The sequence below is a fragment of the Lolium rigidum genome, chromosome 7, assembly GCF_022539505.1.
Source record: "Lolium rigidum isolate FL_2022 chromosome 7, APGP_CSIRO_Lrig_0.1, whole genome shotgun sequence".
NCBI lineage: Eukaryota > Viridiplantae > Streptophyta > Magnoliopsida > Poales > Poaceae > Lolium > Lolium rigidum.
The window spans coordinates 118,874,158-118,894,900 of NC_061514.1; positions in this window are offsets into that span (position 1 = coordinate 118,874,158).

A 20,743-nucleotide genomic window follows, 5' to 3' on the forward strand; every position below is an offset into this window, starting at 1 on the left:
TCTCGGTCGCCGCCCGATGTTCAACCACTCCATCACAACTAGTGCAAACCACCAACACCACCTTCAGTGATAACTATCTCTACATAATGAATGTGTCGCTTGAGCCGTAACGCCGCACGAACAAACATCGCACAACCCAACCTGCCTTCATTGAGATGCGTCGACTGAGCTGATGACCTCGCCACACTAGCGATACAAGATTGTCACTCCATGAAATTATTGCTCACCATGGTTGCGAGGTTGCTGCCTCAAAACACAAAACAACCATCTCTGGTTGAAGCACCAACATTCACTGGCGCGGACGCAAGAGAAGCACCACGCAACAACCACACGTCAACTCTTCACGGCAGTGCCCTCATGAGGGAAGCAACTAAGAAGCCACTATTGTCCGATCCAATTAATTAGAGTTTGAGTTTTCACCAGTAGAGACCAAAACCATGTTGTTGGGAGACAAAGGAAGACTCCCCCGGTGACGCCTTTTGAAGTTTGTTGTATCAATTTCCTTATTATTTGCCATTATTATTACGTTCGTTCTAATGTTATATTTATTTATGGGACTTTTCATAAAACCCATTATTTTTTTATTTAACTATGAAAGGATGGAAACCCCTCTTTGCGTATTTTAACGTTCAGGAACCTTATTGGATTCAGTTAAATTGAAGAAAAGTCTAACGACTCTATTTTTAGAAGACGAAGATTTCCAACAAATGACACAACCGATGAGGCCAAATGGCACATCAGTGGGACCCATAATGTGATGCCCTGGGTATGCCATGGTGGATCGAGTGACAAGGGATTAACTTGTCAATGCCTACGGATTATAGGCTAGGGTTTAGTTAGAAGTAGAGGGCAAGTAGATCTCGAAGGTTTCAGCCGAAAAGTACTCGACGAATATGAAAACTAGGGTTTGCAGACAATGATTCGATGATCTTCTCGTCCCTCGACTCCCCCTTTATATAAGAGGTGGAGCCGAGGGTTTCGTTTTGTACAAGTTACAGAGTCCGGGACGGTTTCTAACTCATCCCGCCAGATTACAAATAACACTTCCTATTACAACTCGATCTTTTCCTTAAATACATCTTGGGCTTCCGAATCTTCTTATTCTTCGGGTAGTGGGCCTTCAATAAACCCCGGGTACTATATTCGGCAGGCCCATTTGGGATGCCTATGTCATCGAGCGCTCCAAAATCATCCAAATGTGATAATTATGGTGTGTCGCCTTCATTTTAATCTAAAACCATCTACATATATACCTTCAAAATATTTTCCAAAGAGACCAACACGAGACAGAACACGAAAATAACACCATATGAAATCTCTACTCATCGCATTTCCAACATGTACAAAACAAGTCTCTCCTCTGCAACACTTTTTTTATTTGAACCTGAGCACACACTCAACACCTAAATCTATCAATAAACAAACACATGGTGAAGCTCCTCGGGATGAGGAGTAGCCAAAGAAAACTACTTTTCGGCTTCAAGGATAACTTCTAGGATAAGCACATTTAAAAGCCAAGAGGAAGTGGGCCAAATGCCAATCCGTGTGGCCATCTCCCTCCTATCCGAGACACAAGACAAAGCTAGCTAGGATGATGTTTTCCTAAGTTGATTTTCTCACAGTTACAGTGATGGCAGAGATCGGTGAGATACATTCTACAACGACCATCGGGGACGACTTGTCGCTTGTCCCTGCTGATATCGAGTGGTGCGAGTATTATTGTGAGGGCAATAGAGGAGGACCTTATAATATCCCATCACATAGGACTAAACGAGGTGTAGAAGTAGAATTTGTGCATTTGCATTCATGCATTTGAATTCGAGGGGCAATTTTTCGCGCCTAAAGATAAAACCTAGAAGTGATTGAAATTCCTTTCGATTGATAATTAGGGATAGGTTATCAGTTGTTTGCGATGAATTTCAACATGACCTTGGTTGTAATTAGGGTTTTTGGAGGAAAAAGATTTGAAATCAATTAAACTTAAACCTTTGGAATTCAAATTGGAATTTCAAATAAAATCATATTTGTATTTCAATAATTCAAACAACATTTGAATTTAATACAATATTACAAGAATAGGTAAATTGCCATTTTATTGATATAAACACATGATACGATGTCTTTCAAAACGTTCAATATAATTGCAATTATACAATAAAGAAAATTACAATAAATGAAATGAAAAAAAAACTAATCTAAAACCTAGCTATAATCTTCTTTTCTTCTTTTCCTTTGATCTTGGACAACCTGCAAGCATCAAAGATAAACAAACCCTACGGAAATGTCAAGTGGCATCCAAAGTTAAACCTCAAGCAGTGATAATCATCACTGTGATGACCCTATCCATAATAGCTTTGGATCAAAGCAACTAACCAAGCTCAGAGGCAGCTCACACAACCATGCAGAGGCATGTGTTGTTGACCATAGGCCCAACCAAAGGCAGTATAAAAGCATTCCAGTAATGTTCAATTGCACAAGCAACCACAACCATCGACCAAGGATAACCAGAACATCAAGAACACAAGAACATATCACTATTCTAGACCACCAATGTAATATCCCAGGTTTAGAGGCTATAAAATGAGAGAACACCAAAGTGTGCATAGCATTAATGCATAGAACATCCGGGGAATTTTCGCGCTTTCAAATAAAACTTGTCACAGTGAAGTTTCACTTGACTTGCTGGAATTGAAGTAGATCATCAAGTCAAGCGTTATAAACTTCACTGTGATCTTTGTTAAAACCTTGTTTTGGGTAGAGATGATTTGATCTATGGGTTAGATCAAATGGAATTAGTTTTACAATAAACAACACCTTAAGTAAGGGTCAACTACAAGATCTTATAAAAGATCTCAACATGGTATTCCTTACAACAACATATTCTTTAAAAATCAAACCCTAACTTATTAACACTTAAAAGTTAGCAACTACCTTTGTGTGTAATTTAATTCACTTCTAAACTTATTACCAAATAAGGTAAATCACATGGTCTAAAGTGCAGAAAAGCCACACATTCTTATTTAAATCATAACTTATTAAATATATGGAATATCACAAAACTAAATTCGTTTACATTACGAATTATAGCTCAAACTATTTGAATAAAATTAACTATGAGTATTTTGAAACTCGTATGATCATGCCTTGGTGAAATCAAACACCAACTATCCAAAATTGAGGAATAACCTTCAATCTTGATCTTTTGACCAATATTATAATATAAATCCAATCCAATATGATATAGTAACTCATCCACAGTAATAAAACCATCCACAAGATATTTAGTAACAAATGCACCTTGGCCATCCAAAAATAAATCATATGAGAGGATAATCTCTATGTCACATAGGATGAAAATATCTACATGACTTGCATCCCAAGTTATGCCACTGATGTCTACGCACGCTTCTATTCCTATAGACAGTGTTGGGCCTCCAAGAGCAGAGGTTTGTAGAACAGCAGCAAGTTTCCCTTAATTGAATCACCCAAGGTTTATCGAACTCAGGGAGGTAGAGGTCAAAGATATCCCTCTCAAGTAACCCTGCAATTAAGATACAAGAAGTCTCTTGTGTCCCCAACACACCTAATACACTTGTCGGATGTATAGGTGCACTAGTTCGGCGAAGAGATAGTGAAATACAAGTAATATGGATGATTATAAGTAGTAATTGCAATCTGAAATAAAAATGGCAGCAAGCAAACATGTAGCAGAACTTGTTGGAAACGGTGTTTCAATGCTTAGAAACAAGGCCTAGGGATCATAGTTTCACTAGTCGACACTCTCAACAATGATCACATAATTGAATAAATAAATGCTACTCTCAAACACTCTCTTGTTGGATAACAAACACCATTCATTGTGTAGGGCTGCAAAAGCACACCTCAAGCCGGAGTAAACAAGCTCCACAACGTCATAAAGGAATCACACACGATGCGCACACTCGTCACCATCACACCGTGGAGAGTGACTCCGGAGTTCATATTAAAGTAACCTCTAGAGTGCATAATGGACAAGAGTAACATCTACATATTCAACTAGATTACAAAGCTCATGATCACATAAAGATCACACCATGGGAGAGAGAGATGAACCACATAGCTACCGGTAGAGTCCTCAGCCTCGGGGGAGAACTACTCCCTCCTCATCATGGGAGACAGCAACAACGATGAAGATGGCGATGGAGTCGATGGAGATGGATTCCGGGGGCACTTCCCCGTCCCGGCGACGTGCCGGAACAGAGATTCTGTCCCCCGAAACTTGTCTTCGTGATGGCGGCGGCTATGTAACTTTTCGTGGAGGAAGACCGGTGCTCCTAGGGTTTTTACTTCTGAGAGAATATATAGGCGGAAGGGCGGCCTCGGAGGGGCCCCAGGGTGCCCTCCCCACCTGGTGGCGCGGCCAGGGGTGGGCCCGCGCCATTGGCCCCCCTCTGGCCCCTCTCTGGCTCTCTGGGTCCATCTCGGCAAAATATTGACTTCTGTCTTCGTGGGATCCAATTCCGAGAATATTTCCTGTGTAGAATTTCTGAAACCAAAAACAGCAGAAAACAGGAACTGGCACTTCGGGATCTTGTTAATAGGTTAGTCCCAGAAATGCATAAAAATATTATAAAGTGTGAACAAAACATGTAGGTATTGTCATAAAACTAGCATGGAACATAAGAAATTATAGATACGTTGGAGACGTATCAAGCATCCCCAAGCTTAGTTCCTACTCGCCCTCGAGTAGGTAAACGAAAAGAATAATTTCTGAAGTGACATGCTACCAACATAATCTTGATCAATACTATTGTAAAGCATATGAGATGAATGAAGTGACTCAAAGCAATGGTCTATAGTTTGCTAACGAAAAGATAATGACTAAACAACTGAATTATATAGCAAAAACTTTTCATGAATAGTACTTTCAAGACAAGCATCAAAAAGTCTTGCATACGAGTTAACTCAGAAAGCAATAGATTCTTAATAAGAGGTTTTGAAGCAACACAAAGGAAGATTTAAGTTTCAGCAGTTGCTTTCAACTTTCAACATGTATATCTCATGGATAATTGTCAACACAAAGTAATATAATAAGTGCAATAAGTAAGCATGTAAGAATCAATGCACACAGTTGACACAAGTGTTTGCTTCTAAGATGGAAAGAAGTAGGTAAACTGACTCAACATAAAGTAAAAGAAAGGCCCTTCGCAGAGGGAAGCAGGGATTAAATCATGTGCTAGAGCTTTTCAAGTTTTGAAATCATATAGAGAGCATAAAAGTAAAGTTTTGAGAGGTTTTTGTTGTTGTCAACGAATGGTAGTGGGCACTCTAACTACCTTGTCAACCAGACTTTCAAGAGCGGCTCCCATGAAGGACGTTATCTCTACCAGCAAGGTAGATCATCCCTCTTTCTCTTTTGTTTACACATGTACTTTAGTTTCATTATGGGTGACACTCCTCCCAACCTTTGCTTACACAAGCCATGGCTAACCGAATCCTCGGGTGCCTTCCGACATTCACATACCATGGAGGAGTGTCTATTTGCAAATTAAGTTGCTTACTGATGAATCAGGGCAAAACATGTGAAGAGAATTATTAATGAAAGTTAATTAATTGGGGCTGGGAACCCCATTGCCAGCTCTTTTTGCAAAATTATTGGATAAGCGGATGTGCCACTAGTCCATTGGTGAAAGTCTGCCCAACAAGATCGAAAGATAAAACACCACATACTTCCTCATGAGCTATAAAACATTGACACAAATAAGGAGTAATAAAGTTTTGAATTGTTTAAAGGTAGCACATGAAGTATTTACTTGGAATGGCAGAAAAATACCACATAGTAGGTAGTTATGGTGGACACAAATGGCATAGGTTTTGCCTCAAGGTTTTGGATGCACGAGAAGCATTCCCTCTCAGTACAAGGCTTTGGCTAGCAAGGTTGTTTGAAGCAAACACAAGTATAAACCGGTACAGCAAAACTTACGCAAGAACATATTGCAAGCATTATAAGACTCTACACTGTCTTCCTTGTTGTTCAAACACTTTACCAGAAAATATCTAGACCTTAGAGAGACCAATCATGCAAACCAAATTTCAACAAGCTCTACGGTAGTTCTCCATTAATAGATTTAAACTACATGATGCAAGAGCTTAAACATGATCTACTTGAGAGCTCAAAACAATTGCCAAGTATCAAATTATTCAAGACAATATGAAGCATTTTCTGTTTCCAACCAAATAACAATAAGTATAAGTGTTGCGGCTTTCAGCTTTCGCCATGAATATGAAAAACGAAGAACACAAGTGTTCATATGAAAAAGCGGAGCGTGTCTCTCTCCCACACAAGGATGTTTAGGATCCGATTTTATTCAGAGAATGAAAATAACAAAATGAAAATAAAAGCACACAGACGCTCCAAGTAAAGTACATAAGATGTGACGGAATTAAAATATAGTTTCACTAGAGGTGACCTGATAAGTTGTTGATGAAGAAGGGGATGCCTTGGGCATCCCCAATCTTAGACGCTTGAGTCTTCTTGAAATATGCAGGGATGAACCACGGGGGCATCCCCAAGCTTAGACTTTTCACTCTTCTTGATCATATCATATCATCCTCCTCTCTTGATCCTTCAAAACTTCCTTCACACAAAACTCAAAACAATCTCATTAGAGGGTTAGTGCATAATCAAAAATTCACATGTTCAGCAAGGACACAATCATCCCAACACTTCTGGACATTACCCAAGGTTACTGAAATTTAATGGAGCAAAGAAATCCACTCAAACACAGTAAAAGAGGCAATGTGAAATAAAAGGCAGAATCTGTCAAAACAGAACAGTCCGTAAAGACGAATTTTTTCGAGGCACTTAACATGCTCAGATGAAAAAGCTCAAATTGAATGAAAGTTGCGTACATATCTGAGGATCACGCATGAATTTTTTCAGCATTTTACGAGTTTCCTACAGAGAGATCAACTCAAATTCGTGACAGCTAAAAAACTGTTTCTGCGCAGAAATCCAAATCTAGTATCAACTTTCTATCAAAGACTTTACTTGGCACAAAAACGAAATAAACATGATAAGGAGAGGTTGCTACAGTAGTAACAACTTCAAGACACAACAAAACAGTAGCAAAATAAAAACATGGGTTATCTCCCAAGAAGTGCTTTCTTTATAGCCATTAAGATGGGCTCAGTAATTTTAATGATGCTCTCGCAAGAAATAAGAGTTGAAGCAAAAGAGAGGATCAAAAAGCAAGTATGAAACACTTTTAAGTCTAACCCACTTCCTATGAAAAGGAACCTTGTAAATAAACAAGTCATGTAAGCATAATGCAATAAGCATAGAAAGACAATACAAGCGCAACTTCAAGATTCTCAACATAAAGAGGGGAAACTTAATATTATTAAGATGCATATAACCATGTTTCCCTCTCTCATAATAACTTTCAGTAGCATCATTGATGAAATACACAATATAACCATCACTTAAAACATTCTTATCATGGTTCATATGCATAAAAGTATCATTACTCTCCACACAAGCATAATCAATTTTATTAGTAATAGTGGGAGTAAAACTATCACATCCATCATTATAATCATCATAAATTGGAGGCATAGAATAATCATAATGAATTTTATCCTCAATAGTAGATGGACTGAAAATATCACAATCACCATAACGAACTTGAATATGATAGAAAAGCTGTATATTAGAGAGATGGTTTTGGGTAATCCCTCCATAACTATGGCAAGTTTCATGAGGATGACTGTAATTATAACATATGTCATAGTATTCTCTATAATAATTGTCAAAGATTGGAGGCATAGTGTCATCATAAGAAATAGAATAGTTATCTTCCAAAGTGTGTTCATCTGTAAACATACCATCATTGTTACTAAAAGGAGATGTATCAAACATATAATCATCAGTAGCAAAAGGATTTTGAAACACCTCGTCCCCAAGCTTAGAGCTTTCTATATTGTCATGGGAAGAAACATGGATAGTACTAATACTATGGCAATTATTAACATCATCATTTTCAGAATTAGTGTCCCAGAGATCTTCAATATCAAAAGTAGTGTGCTCTTCCAAATCATGATCACTAATATAGGTAAAGGGCATAGGAAGATCATTGTACTCAGATTTATTATCATAATAATCATTAGGAGCAACATACTTACGGTTACCTATCGTTATCTCATACACGCGGGGATATGCCGTTACCTCTTTCTTTTTATTCCCCCTCTTCTTCTTCTTCTTATTCTTCGTTCCCTTCTTCTTCTTCTTTTCCTTCTCCTCGTTCCCTTCTTTAGGAGGAAGAGGCTTGAAGGGAAGCTTCTCCACATAACCTGATTTATTTCCAGAAGCAATAGAAGAAACTTGGGAGGATTCCTCCTGTTCATTAATAAGTTCAAAACACACAGCGGTCTTATCATATTTTGGCAAAGTGTCATCTTCTATAATATTTTGTATGTAAGTATTTGTGTGGCAATTATCAATGCAATAAGAAAGGCACCCATGCAGGACACTATTAATATCAAGAGCACTCATATCCACCAAAGAAGTTTTTCTCAATAACTCTTCACACTCCAAAAATAATGTAAGTTCATCATGCTAATTAGAAGTGATTTCACCATCACAATACAAATTTGCAGCACTCATAAGGTTCGAATTATCATTGGAAGAGCATTGAAAATTAAAATGACCCACTCTATGGCAAAGTTCACAAATAAAAGGATAGAGGGCACAAACTTTTTCACCAAGATCTTCTTCGATTTGATTAATTCCACAAGGTCTATGCATTCCACAAAAATTAACATGCTTATAAGAAATAGTATTTTCAGAAATTTGGGCATGTTTATTGCAATCATTAACAACAATTTCATTTTCCATGCAAGTGTCTTTGAAGGGTTCATGATACACGTCCCAATTTTCTTTAGGAACATTAATATGAGAAGCAAAGGTTCTACAACAATCAACAATAATTTGAGAATCAAGACCATAATTATCACTAAGCTTTTGAAAACCAGCAGTTTCAATGAAAGACCTAATGCATTCATATTCATAGTTTATACCTGGTTCTTTACCTTTGTCGTTCTCCCAATCTTCAGTATTGCTTTGAATTCTTTCAAGAAGATCCCATCTAGCTTCAACCTCCTTGCTTGTGAAAGATCCCTCCAAACAGGCATCTAGATAGTCCTTGTGGTGTCCCGAAAGCCTTGCATAAAAATTATTAATAATAACATTACAGGGGAGCTCATGAATGGGACATTTGAGCATTAGTGACTTCAATCTCCCCCATGCTTGGGAAATACTCTCTCCATCACGAGGATAAAAGTTATAAATGTAATTCCTATCAACATGCACTTCATGGGGAGGATAAAATTTAGAATAAAAGAGAGGTACAATTTCCTTCCAACCAATAGATCGACCATTCTTCAGCATCTTATACCATTCCGCAGCTCTGCCCTTCAGAGATATAGAGAATAGCTTCCTCTTAACTTGGTCCTTTGAAATACCTGCACTCTCGAACAACTCGCATAATTCATGTATAAAGAGTAAATGATCACTAGGATGGACAGTCCCATCTCCAAAATAGCAATTGTTCATAGCAAGTTCAACAATTTTCATAGGTATCTTGAAAGGAATACTTTCAGTAGGTGGATTTAAAATATCACAAGCATCATTAGAGTTATCGCATATGGGAGATAAAATATTATCAGAGCAAATTTTCTCCCCTAAAGCTGGGAAGCTAAAAAGATCATTAAAACTAGCTTCCCCAAGCTTAGACTTTTCCATAGCATTAGTAGTAATTGCGTTCATACTAATAACATTGCTACTAGCATGCAAATAAGGTTCCATAGGTTTTTTAATTTTTGCATCAAACAATTCATGTCTTAACTCAGGAAAAATATTAAAAAGCTCACTAATTTTGTTGTTGTTTTCCATTAAGCCTAACTAGTGAAATAAAAACAAGAAACAAAAAGATATAATTGCAGAATCTAAAGGAAATAACTTCGAGCACTCACACACCGGCAACAGTGCTAGGAAATAGCTTAGTAGTCGGAGGATGTGAATACCTTTTACCTTACCTCCCCGGCAACGGCGCCAGAAAATAGCTTGATGTCTACGCACACTTCTATTCCAATAGACAGTGTTGGGCCTCCAAGAGCAGAGGTTTGTAGAACAGTAGCAAGTTTCCCTTAAGTGAATCACCCAAGGTTTATCGAACTCAGGGAGATAGAGGTCAAAGATATCCCTCTCAAGCAACCCTGCAATTAAGATACAAGAAGTCTCTTGTGTCCCCAACACACCTAATACACTTGTCAGATGTATAGGTGCACTAGTTCGGCGAAGAGATAGTGAAATACAAGTAATATGGATGATTATAAGTAGTAATTGCAATCTGAAATAAAAATGACAGCAAGCAAACATGTAGCAGAACTTGTTGGAAATGGTGTTTCAATGCTTAGAAACAAGGCCTAGGGATCATACTTTCACTAGTCGACACTCTCAACAATGATCACATAATTGAATAAATAAATGCTACTCTCAAACACTCTCTTGTTGGATAACAAACACCATTCATTGTGTAGGGATGCAAAAGCACACCTCAAGCCGGAGTAAACAAGCTCCACAACGTCATAAAGGAATCACACACGATGCACACACTATCTCCATCACACCGTGGAGAGTGACTCCGGAGTTCATATTAAAGTAACCTCTAGAGTGCATAATAGACAAGAGTAACATCTACATATTCAACTAGATTACAAAGCTCATGATCACATAAAGATCACACCATGGGAGAGAGAGATGAACCACATAGCTACCGGTAGAGCCCTCAGCCTCGGGGAGAACTACTCCCTCCTCATCATGGGAGACAGCAACAGCGATGAAGATGGCGATGGAGTCGATGGAGATGGATTCCGGGGGCACTTCCCCGTCCCGGCGGCGTGCCGGAACATAGATTCTGTCCCCCGAAACTTGTCTTCGTGGTGGCGGCGGCTACGTAACTTTTCATGGAGGAAGACCGGTGCTCCTAGGGTTTTTACTTATGGGAGAATATATAGGCGGAAGGGCGGCCTCAGAGGGGCCCCAGGGTGCCCTCCCCACCTGGTGGCGCGGCCAGGGGTGGGCCCGCGCCATGGTATGGTGTGGGGGGCCCTTGGCCCCCCTCTGGCCCCTCTCTGGCTCTCTGGGTCCATCTCGGCAAAATATTGACTTCTGTCTTCGTGGGATCCAATTCCGAGAATATTTCCTGTGTAGAATTTTTGAAACCAAAAACAACAGAAAAAAGGAACTGGCACTTCGGCATCTTGTTAATAGGTTAGTCCCAGAAAATGCATAAAAACATTATAAAGTGTGAACAAAACATGTAGGTATTGTCATAAAACTAGCATGGAACATAAGAAATTATAGATACGTTGGAGACGTATCAGCCACCTCATGCTCAAGGGATTTCTATGGATGAGGGCATGACAACCAAGCACCTTACTCATCAAACCAAAATAAGAGTCACTCACCTATGTGTCATGATACTAGAGCTCGCCTAAGCCTATAAAAGGAGCCACACCCTTCATCCATTTGATCATCTAGTACCATGCTACAAGGAAACCCAAAACCTTGAGACCATCCATACATTAGCTAGGATCAAGATGAATAAGCTAGGAGGTGGAGGCATACCACAAGATGCAGGTTTATCAGATTTCCAGAAGAACAAGCTACATAAGATACCATTGTAGAATTCCTAGGCAAACCATATATTTAGAGGATCATATCATCATCTCTAAAGTAGGACCTTAGGCTATTCCGAGACATTTAGAAGTGAGAGAGATTATAGATGCTAACCATAGCCATGTCTATCCTAGAGAATACTAGAGTAGTATTAAATACTACTTGTTCAAACCAATATTTGATCTTGGAGAAGGGAACCATGTTTCCCTAATGAACCATTATGAGGTCAATACTTTGATCATTACAAATTGGGTAATGATCATAAACCCTAAGAATCTAAGTGAGTGTGATGAGAGAAATATTAAAGAAGTGATTAGTGAGGAATAAGTGAATCATATCTAATACATGATCTTACCTTGTAGATTTAAATGATAAGATAAACCTATGTAGTAAGAAGATACCATCCATCACATAAAATGATAGATCCCTAGCAATTAAACCTAAACCATTTCTCATGCCTTGAGTGGAGGAGTTATGGCAATACCCTAAACCTTGCTTATCCAAACACTAGAGACAACCCTAACATTGTTTTGATGCATGAATCCTAACTAAGTGAGGAAAGTAACCCTAGCCAATAAAATATGATCAAAGCTTATGCCCATGCCCTAATCCTAGTTGTGTATCACTTGGGTGATCACCACTAAAACCCTAGACCCCATTTGAATTTCAATCCAAGTACCACTTGGGATGATAAGCACAACCCTGCCATGCATCATGCCTATTTTATACTTCAAATAGTGAAGCATCACCAAAACTCTAAACCTTTCACATAGGATTCACTCCACATAAAATCATGACCCAATTCCATCCTCATTATCACTTATTAAACTCTAGCCATAATTAAACCATATGGGAACAATCAATATGGTTAAGTACTAGCAAAATCCAATATTATGTTCACCATGCACATGTTATCAATTTTCAAATCACTTAAATAAATTTGGTCCATAAAAAAAGGAATTGAGATAAACACTTAAACCCTATCTATTTTAAATTTAGAATGACCTCACAAAATATCAATCTAATCACAAGTTAAATATTTATTCAAACAAAAAAACTATGCAATGAGCATTATTATCAAATTGTATTGATATTCAAGTAATTTAGAATCTGCAAAACAAAACAGAAATCAATTTGAATTCAAATAGCAAATTCAAAACAGAAAATAAAAACAGAAAATAGAAAAGAGAGAAAAAGAAAAGAAGGCTTACCTGGCTTACCTGGCCGTGCAGCCCAATAGCTGAGCCCAGGACTAACCCACCACCACGGCCCAGCCTCAGCCCAGCCCAAGTCCTCGTACCGCTTCACGTTAAAAAGAAAGTGGAGGTCGTCGTCTTCCTCTCCGAGCTCGACACCGCGGCAGCGCCAGTAGACGCCGTCCTCGTCGATGATAGGGATGTCGGGACGCGGCAGAAGGTTCCAGAACCTTGCCCTAATAGTTTCACATCCGAGCATATCCACGGGTGAAAAGATCTTCGCCATACCAAACCTTCCAGAGACTGCCACCTCCCGACCATTGCCGTCGTCGTGTCGAGGCCTCAGAGCTCCCCTCGGCCTAAAAATAGGGGGGAAAGCACCGCCGTGCACTCCTTGATCTCATCTACCCCTCCATTTCCCCTCAACATCTCTCTATCTCTCGATTTCTTCCTCGACTGCTCGCCGACGTTGAGGATGGTGCCGACGATTGAGGCCACCCCGGAGCTCACCGTGAGGTCTGGGAGGAGATCCTGACGCCGTAGAGCATCTGGGAGGAAGGAATCAAGTTGAAGCTTCCTCAAGCCGACAAATTTCGTCGATCCCTTCCGCAGCACCTCGCCGGTAATGGCGAATCCCAGCTCGCCTCCGTCCACAATCCACCTCGGCAACCATCTGACAAGCTTCAGGGTACGTTTGCACATCGATTGAGCCCTCTATTCCTTCTCAGCATCATCTGTAGCTCCGATTAGCCACCTCACCGGAGCAGACCGCCGCAGATGGGTGTCGCCGGAGATGCTCCGGTGACCATCTGTCGGGGGAACCCCTGCCATCGTGTTCAGCATGTCGAGGAGGTTTGGAAACCATCAGTAGTCCGTCCCAGGAGGCTCTGTAGCGTAGCGCCGCCATGATTTGGTCACCGGCGTTTAAACGCCGGTGATGCCAACATGGCATGTGGGGTCTGATACGTCTCCGACGTATCGATAATTTCTTATGTTCTATGCCACATTATTGATGTTATCTACATGTTTTATGCACACTTTATGTCATATTCGTGCATTTTCTGGAACTAACCTATTAACAAGATGCCGAAGTGCCAGTTGCTGTTTTCTGCTGTTTTTGGTTTCAGAAATCCTAGTAAGGAAATATTCTCGGAATTGGACGAAATCAAAGCCCAGGGGCCTATTTTCTCACGAAGCTTCCAGAAGTCCGAAGGAGAGACGAAGAGGGGCCACGGAGGGGCCACACTATAGGGCGGCGTGGACTATTACCACCACTAGCAAAGCTAATGATTCACATGTTGCTGCACCTCCTACTATCAATGGTAAAATAATTGGTGTTGGTAATGTTTCTACTCCTAGTGCAAAGCACGCAAAATTACCTGAAACTGCTAAAACTGCTGAAACTGCTTGTGATAAAACTGCTGAAATTTTTTCCAACCTTGGGGATGATAATCCCATTGCTTTAGATTGTAATGATTTAGATTTTGATGATTGCCACATCTCTGAAGTTATAAAGTTCTTGCAAAAACTTGCTAAAAGTCCCAATGCTAGCGCTGTAAATTTGGCTTTCACAAAACATATTACAAATGCTCTCATAAAAGCTAGAGAAGAGAAACTAAAACTTGAAACTTCTATTCCTAGAAAGCTAGAGGATGGTTGGGAGCCCATCATTAAAATGAGAGTCAAAGATTTTGATTGTAATGCTTTATGTGACCTTGGTGCAAGTATTCCGTTATGCCTAAAAAAGTCTATGATATGCTTGACTTGCCACCATTGAAAAACTGCTATTTGGATGTTAATCTCGCTGATAATGCTAAAAAGAAACCTTTGGGGAAAGTTGATAATGTTCATATTATGGTTAACAATAACCTTGTCCCCGTTGATTTTGTTGTCTTGGATATTGAATGCAATGCATCTTGCCCCATTATATTGGGAAGACCTTTTCTTCGAACCGTTGGTGCTACTATTGATATGAAGGAAGGTAATATTAAATATCAATTTCCTCTCAAGAAAGGTATGGAACACTTCCCTAGAAAGAGAATGAAGTTACCTTATGATTCTATCATTAGAACAAACTATGATGTTGATGCTTCGTCTCTTGATGTTACTTGAGATACACTTTCGCGCCTAGGCGAAAGGCGTTAAAGAAAAGCGCTTATGGGAGACAACCCATGTTTTTACTCCAGTATTTTTGTTTTACATTTGTGTCTTGGAAGTTGTTTACTACTGTAGCAACCTCTCCTTATCTTAGTTTTGAGTTTTGTTGTGCCAAGTAAAGTCTTTGATAGAAAAGTAAGTACTAGATTTGGATTACTGCGCAGTTCCAGATTTCTTTGTCTGTCACGAATCTGGGTCTATCTCCCTGTAGGTAGCTCAGAAAATTAAGCCAATTTACGAGCATGATCCTCGGATATGTACGCAACTTTCATTCAATTTGAGAATTTTCGTTTGAGCAAGTCTGGTGGCCTAATAAAATCCATCTTTACGGACTGTTCTGTTTTGACAGATTCTGTCTTTTATTTCGCATTGCCTCTTTTGCTATGTTGGATGAATTTCTTTGATCCACTAATGTCCAGTAGCTTTATGCAATGTCCAGAAGTGTTAAGAATGATTGTGTCACCTCTGAACATGTGAATTTTTATTATGCACTAACCCTCTAATGAGTTGTTTCGAGTTTGGTGTGGAGGAAGTTTTCAAGGATCAAGAGAGGAGTATGATGCAATATGATCAAGGAGAGTGAAAGCTCTAAGCTTGGGGATGCCCCGGTGGTTCACCCCTGCATATATTAAAAAGACTCAAGCGTCTAAGCTTGGGGATGCCCAAGGCATCCCCTTCTTCATCGACAAATTATCAGGTTCCTCCCCTGAAACTATATTTTTATTCGGCCACATCTTATGTACTTTGCTTGGAGCGTCGGTTTGTTTTTGTTTTTTGTTTTGTTTGAATAAAATGGATCCTTGCATTCACTTTATGGGAGAGAGACACGCTCCGTCTGTTGCATATGGACAAATATGTCCTTAGGTTCTACTCATAGTATTCATGGCGAAGTTTCTTCTTCGTTAAATTGTTATATGGTTGGAATTGGAAAATGATACATGTAGTAACTCTAAAATGTCTTGGATAATTTGATACTTGGCAATTGTTGTGCTCATGTTTAAGCTCTTGCATCATATACTTTGCACCCATTAATGAAGAAACACTTAGAGCTTGTTAATTTGGTTTGCATATTTGGTTTCTCTAGAGTCTAGATAACATCTAGTATTGAGTTTTGAACAACAAGGAAGACGGTATGGAGTCTTATAATGTTTACCATATGTCTTTTATGTGAGTTTTGCTGTGCCGTTCCTCCTTGTGTTTGTTTCAAATAACCTTGCTAGCCTAAAACCTTGTATCGAGAGGGAATACTTCTCATGCATCCAAAATCCTTGAGCCAACCACTATGCCATTTGTGTCCACTATACCTACCTACTACATGGTATTTATCCGCCATTCCAAAGTAAATTGCTTGAGTGCTACCTTTAAAATTCCATCATTCACCTTTACAATATATAGCTCATGGGACAAATAGCTTAAAAACTATTGTAGTATTGAATATGTACTTATGCACTTTATCTCTTATTAAGTTGCTTGTTGTGCGATAACCATGTTTCTGGGGCGCCATCAACTATTCTTTGTTGAATATCATGTGAGTTGCTATGCATGTCCGTCTTGTCCGAAGTAAGAGAGATCTACCACCTTATGGTTAAGCATGCATATTGTTAGAGAAGAACATTGGGCCGCTAACTAAAGCCATGAATCATGGTGGAAGTTTCAGTTTTGGACACATATCCTCAATCTCATGTGAGAATAATAATTGTTGCTACATGCTTATGCATTAAAGAGGAGTCCATTATCTGTTATTCATGTTGTCCCGGTATGGGTGTCTAAGTTGAAGAATTATCAAAAGCGAGAAATCCAATGCGAACTTTCTCCTTAGACCCTTGTACAGGCGGCATGGAGGTACCCCATTGTGACACTTGGTTAAAACATGTGCATTGTGATGATCCGGTAGTCCAAGCTAATTAGGACAAGGTACGGGCACTAATAGTATACTATGCATGAGGCTTGCAACTTGTAAGATATAATGTACATAACTCATATGCTTTATTACTACCGTTGACAAAATTGTTTCATGTTTTCAAAATAAAAGCTCTAGCACAAATATAGCAATCGATGCTTTCCTCTTTGAAGGGCCATTCTCTTTTACTTTTATGTTGAGTCGGTTCACCTATCTCTCTCCACCTCAAGAAGCAAACACTTGTGTGAACTGTGCATTGATTCTTACATACTTGCATATTGTACTTGTTATATTACTCTATGTTGACTATTATCCATGAGATATACATGTTACAAGTTGAAAGCAACCGCTGAAACTTAATCTTCCTTTGTGTTGCTTCAATACCTTTACTTTGATTTATTGCTTTACGAGTTAACTCTTATGCAAGACTTATTAATACTTGTCTTGAAGTACTATTCATGAAAAGTCTTTGCTATATGATTCACCTGTTTACTCATGTCATTACCATTGTTTTGATCGCTGCATCCACTACATATGTTTACAAATAGTATGATCAAGGTTATGATGGCATATCACTTCAGAAATTATCTTTGTTATCGTTTTACCTGCTCGGGACGAGCGGAACTAAGCTTGGGGATGCCGATACGTCTCCGACGTATCGATAATTTCTTATGTTCTATGCCACATTATTGATGTTATCTACAGGTTTTATGCACACTTTATGTCATATTCGTGCATTTTCGGAACTAACCTATTAACAAGATGCCGAAGTGCCGATTCGCTGTTTTCTAGCTGTTTTTGGTTTCAGAAATCCTAGTAAGGAAATATTCTCGGAATTGGACGAAATCAAAGCCCAGGGGCCTATTTTCTCACGAAGCTTCCAGAAGTCCGAAGGAGAGACGAAGAGGGGCCACGGAGGGGCCACACTATAGGGCGGCGTGGCCCCCCCTTGGCCGCGCAGCCCTGTGGTATGGGGCCCCTGTGCCGCCTCTTGACCTGCCCTTCCGCCTATAAAAAGTCTCCGTGACGAAACCCCCAGTACCGAGAGCCACGATACGGAAAACCTTCCAGAGACGCCGCCGCCGCCGATCCCATCTCGGGGGATCCAGGAGATCGCCTCCGGCACCCTGCCGGAGAGGGGAATCATCTCCCGGGAGGACTCTACACCGCCATGGTCGCCTCCGGAGTGATGAGTGAGTAGTTCACCCCTGGACTATGGGTCCATAGCGAGTAGCTAGATGGTTGTCTTCTCCTCATTGTGCTTCATTGTTGGATCTTGTGAGCTGCCTAACATGATCAAGATCATCTATCTCGTAATACTCTATGTTGTGTTTGTCGGGATCCGATGGATAGAGAATACCATGTCATGTTAATTATCAAGTTATTATACATGTGTTGTTTATGATCTTGCATGCTCTCCGTTTCTAGTAGAGGCTCTGGCCAAGTTTTTACTTTTAACTCCAAGAGGGAGTATTTATGCTCGATAGTGGGTTCATGCCCGCATTGACACCGGGACAGGTGACGAGAAAGTTCTAAGGTTGTGTTGTGTCTGTTGCCACTAGGGATAAAACATTGGCGCTATGTCCGAGGATGTAGTTGCTGATTACATTACGCACCATACTTAATGCAATTGTCTCGTTGTTAGCAACTTAATACCGGAGGGGGTTCGGATGATAACCTCGAAGGTGGACTTTTTAGGCATAGATGCGGTTGGATGGCGGTCTATGTACTTTGTCGTAATGCCCAATTAAATCTCACTATACTTATCATGTCATGTATGTGCATTGTTATGCCCTCTCTATTTGTCAATTGCCCGACTGTAATTTGTTCACCCAACATGCTTTTATCTTATGGGAGAGACACCTCTAGTGAACCGTGGACCCCGGTCCATTCTTTAATACTGAAATACAAATCTGCTGCAATACTTGTTTTTACTATTTTCTCTGCAAACAATCATCTTCCACACAATACGGTTAATCCTTTGTTACAGCAAGCCGGTGAGATTGACAACCTCACTGTTTCGTTGGGGCAAAGTACGTTGGTTGTGTTGTGCAGGTTCCACGTTGGCGCCGGAATCTCTGGTGTTGCGCCGCACTACATCCCGCCGCCATCAACCTTCAACGTGCTTCTTGGCTCCTCCTGGTTCGATAAACCTTGGTTTCTTTCTGAGGGAAAACTTGCTGCTGTGCGCATCATACCTTCCTCTTGGGGTTGCCCAACGAACGTGTGAAATACACGCCATCAAGCTCTTTTTCTCGCGCCGTTGCCGGGGAGATCAAGACACGCTGCAAGGGGAGTCTCCACTTCTCAATCTCTTTACTTTGTTTTTGTCTTGCTTTATTTTATTTACTACTTTGTTTGCTGCATTATATCAAAACACAAAAAAATTAGTTGCTAGCTTTACTTTATTTGCTATCTTGTTTGTTATATCGAAAACACAAAAAATTAGTTTACTTGCATTTACTTTATCTAGTTTGCTTTATTTACTATTGCTAAAATGGCCAACCCTGAAAATACTAAGTTGTGTGACTTCACTAGCACAAATAATAATGATTTCTTATGCACACCTATTGCTCCACTCGCTACTACAACGAGAATTCTTTGAAATTAAACCTCGCTTTACTAAATCTTGTTATGCGAGAGCAATTTTCTCGGTGTTAGTTCCGATGATGCTGCTGCCCATCTCAATAATTTTGTTGAACTATGTGAAATGCAAAAGTATAAAGATGTAGATGGTGACATTATAAAATTAAAATTGTTCCCTTTCTCATTAAGAGGAAGAGCTAAAGATTGGTTGCTATCTCTGCCTAAGAATAGTATTGATTCATGGACTAAATGCAAGGATGCTTTTATTGGTAGATATTATCCCCCTGCTAAAATTATATCTTTGAGGAGTAGCATAATGAATTTTAAACAATTGGATAATGAACATGTTGCTCAAGCTTGGGAAAGAATGAAATCTCTCGGTTAAAAATTGCCCAACCCATGGATCGACTACTTGGATGATCATCCAAACCTTCTATGCAGGACTAAATTTTTCTTCGCGGAATTTATTGGATTCAGCTGCTGGAGGTACCTTTATGTCCATCACTCTTGGTGAAGCAACAAAGCTCCTTGAAAATATGATGGTTAATTACTCTGAATGGCACACGGAAAGAGCTCCACAAGGTAAGAAGGTAAATTCTGTTGAAGAAACCTCCTCCTTGAGTGATAAAATTGATGTGATTATGTCTATGCTTGCGAATGATAGGACTAATGTTGATCCTAATAATGTTCCATTAGCTTCATTGGTTGCCCAAGAAGAACATGTTGATGTAAACTTCATTAAAAATAATAATTTCAACAACAATGCTTATCGGAACAATTCTAGTAATAACTATAGGCCATATCATTATAATAATGGTAACGGTTATGCTAATTCTTATGGGAATTCTTACAACAATAATAGGAATACACCCCCTGGACTTGAAGCCATGCTTAAAGAATTTATTAGTACACAAACCGCCTTTAACAAATCTGTTGAGGAAAAGCTCAATAAAATTGATATTCTTGTTTCTAGAGTTGATAGTCTTGCCTCCGATGTTGATCTTTTGAAATCGAAAGTTATGCCTAATAGGGATATTGAAAATAAAATTGTTACTACAGCAAATGCCATCCAAGTTAGAATTAATGAGAATATAAGATTAATGGCTGAATCGCGTGCTAGGTGGGATAGAGAAGAAAATGAAAAATTAGCTAAAAAGGAAAATGTAGCTAAAGTTTGGACTATTA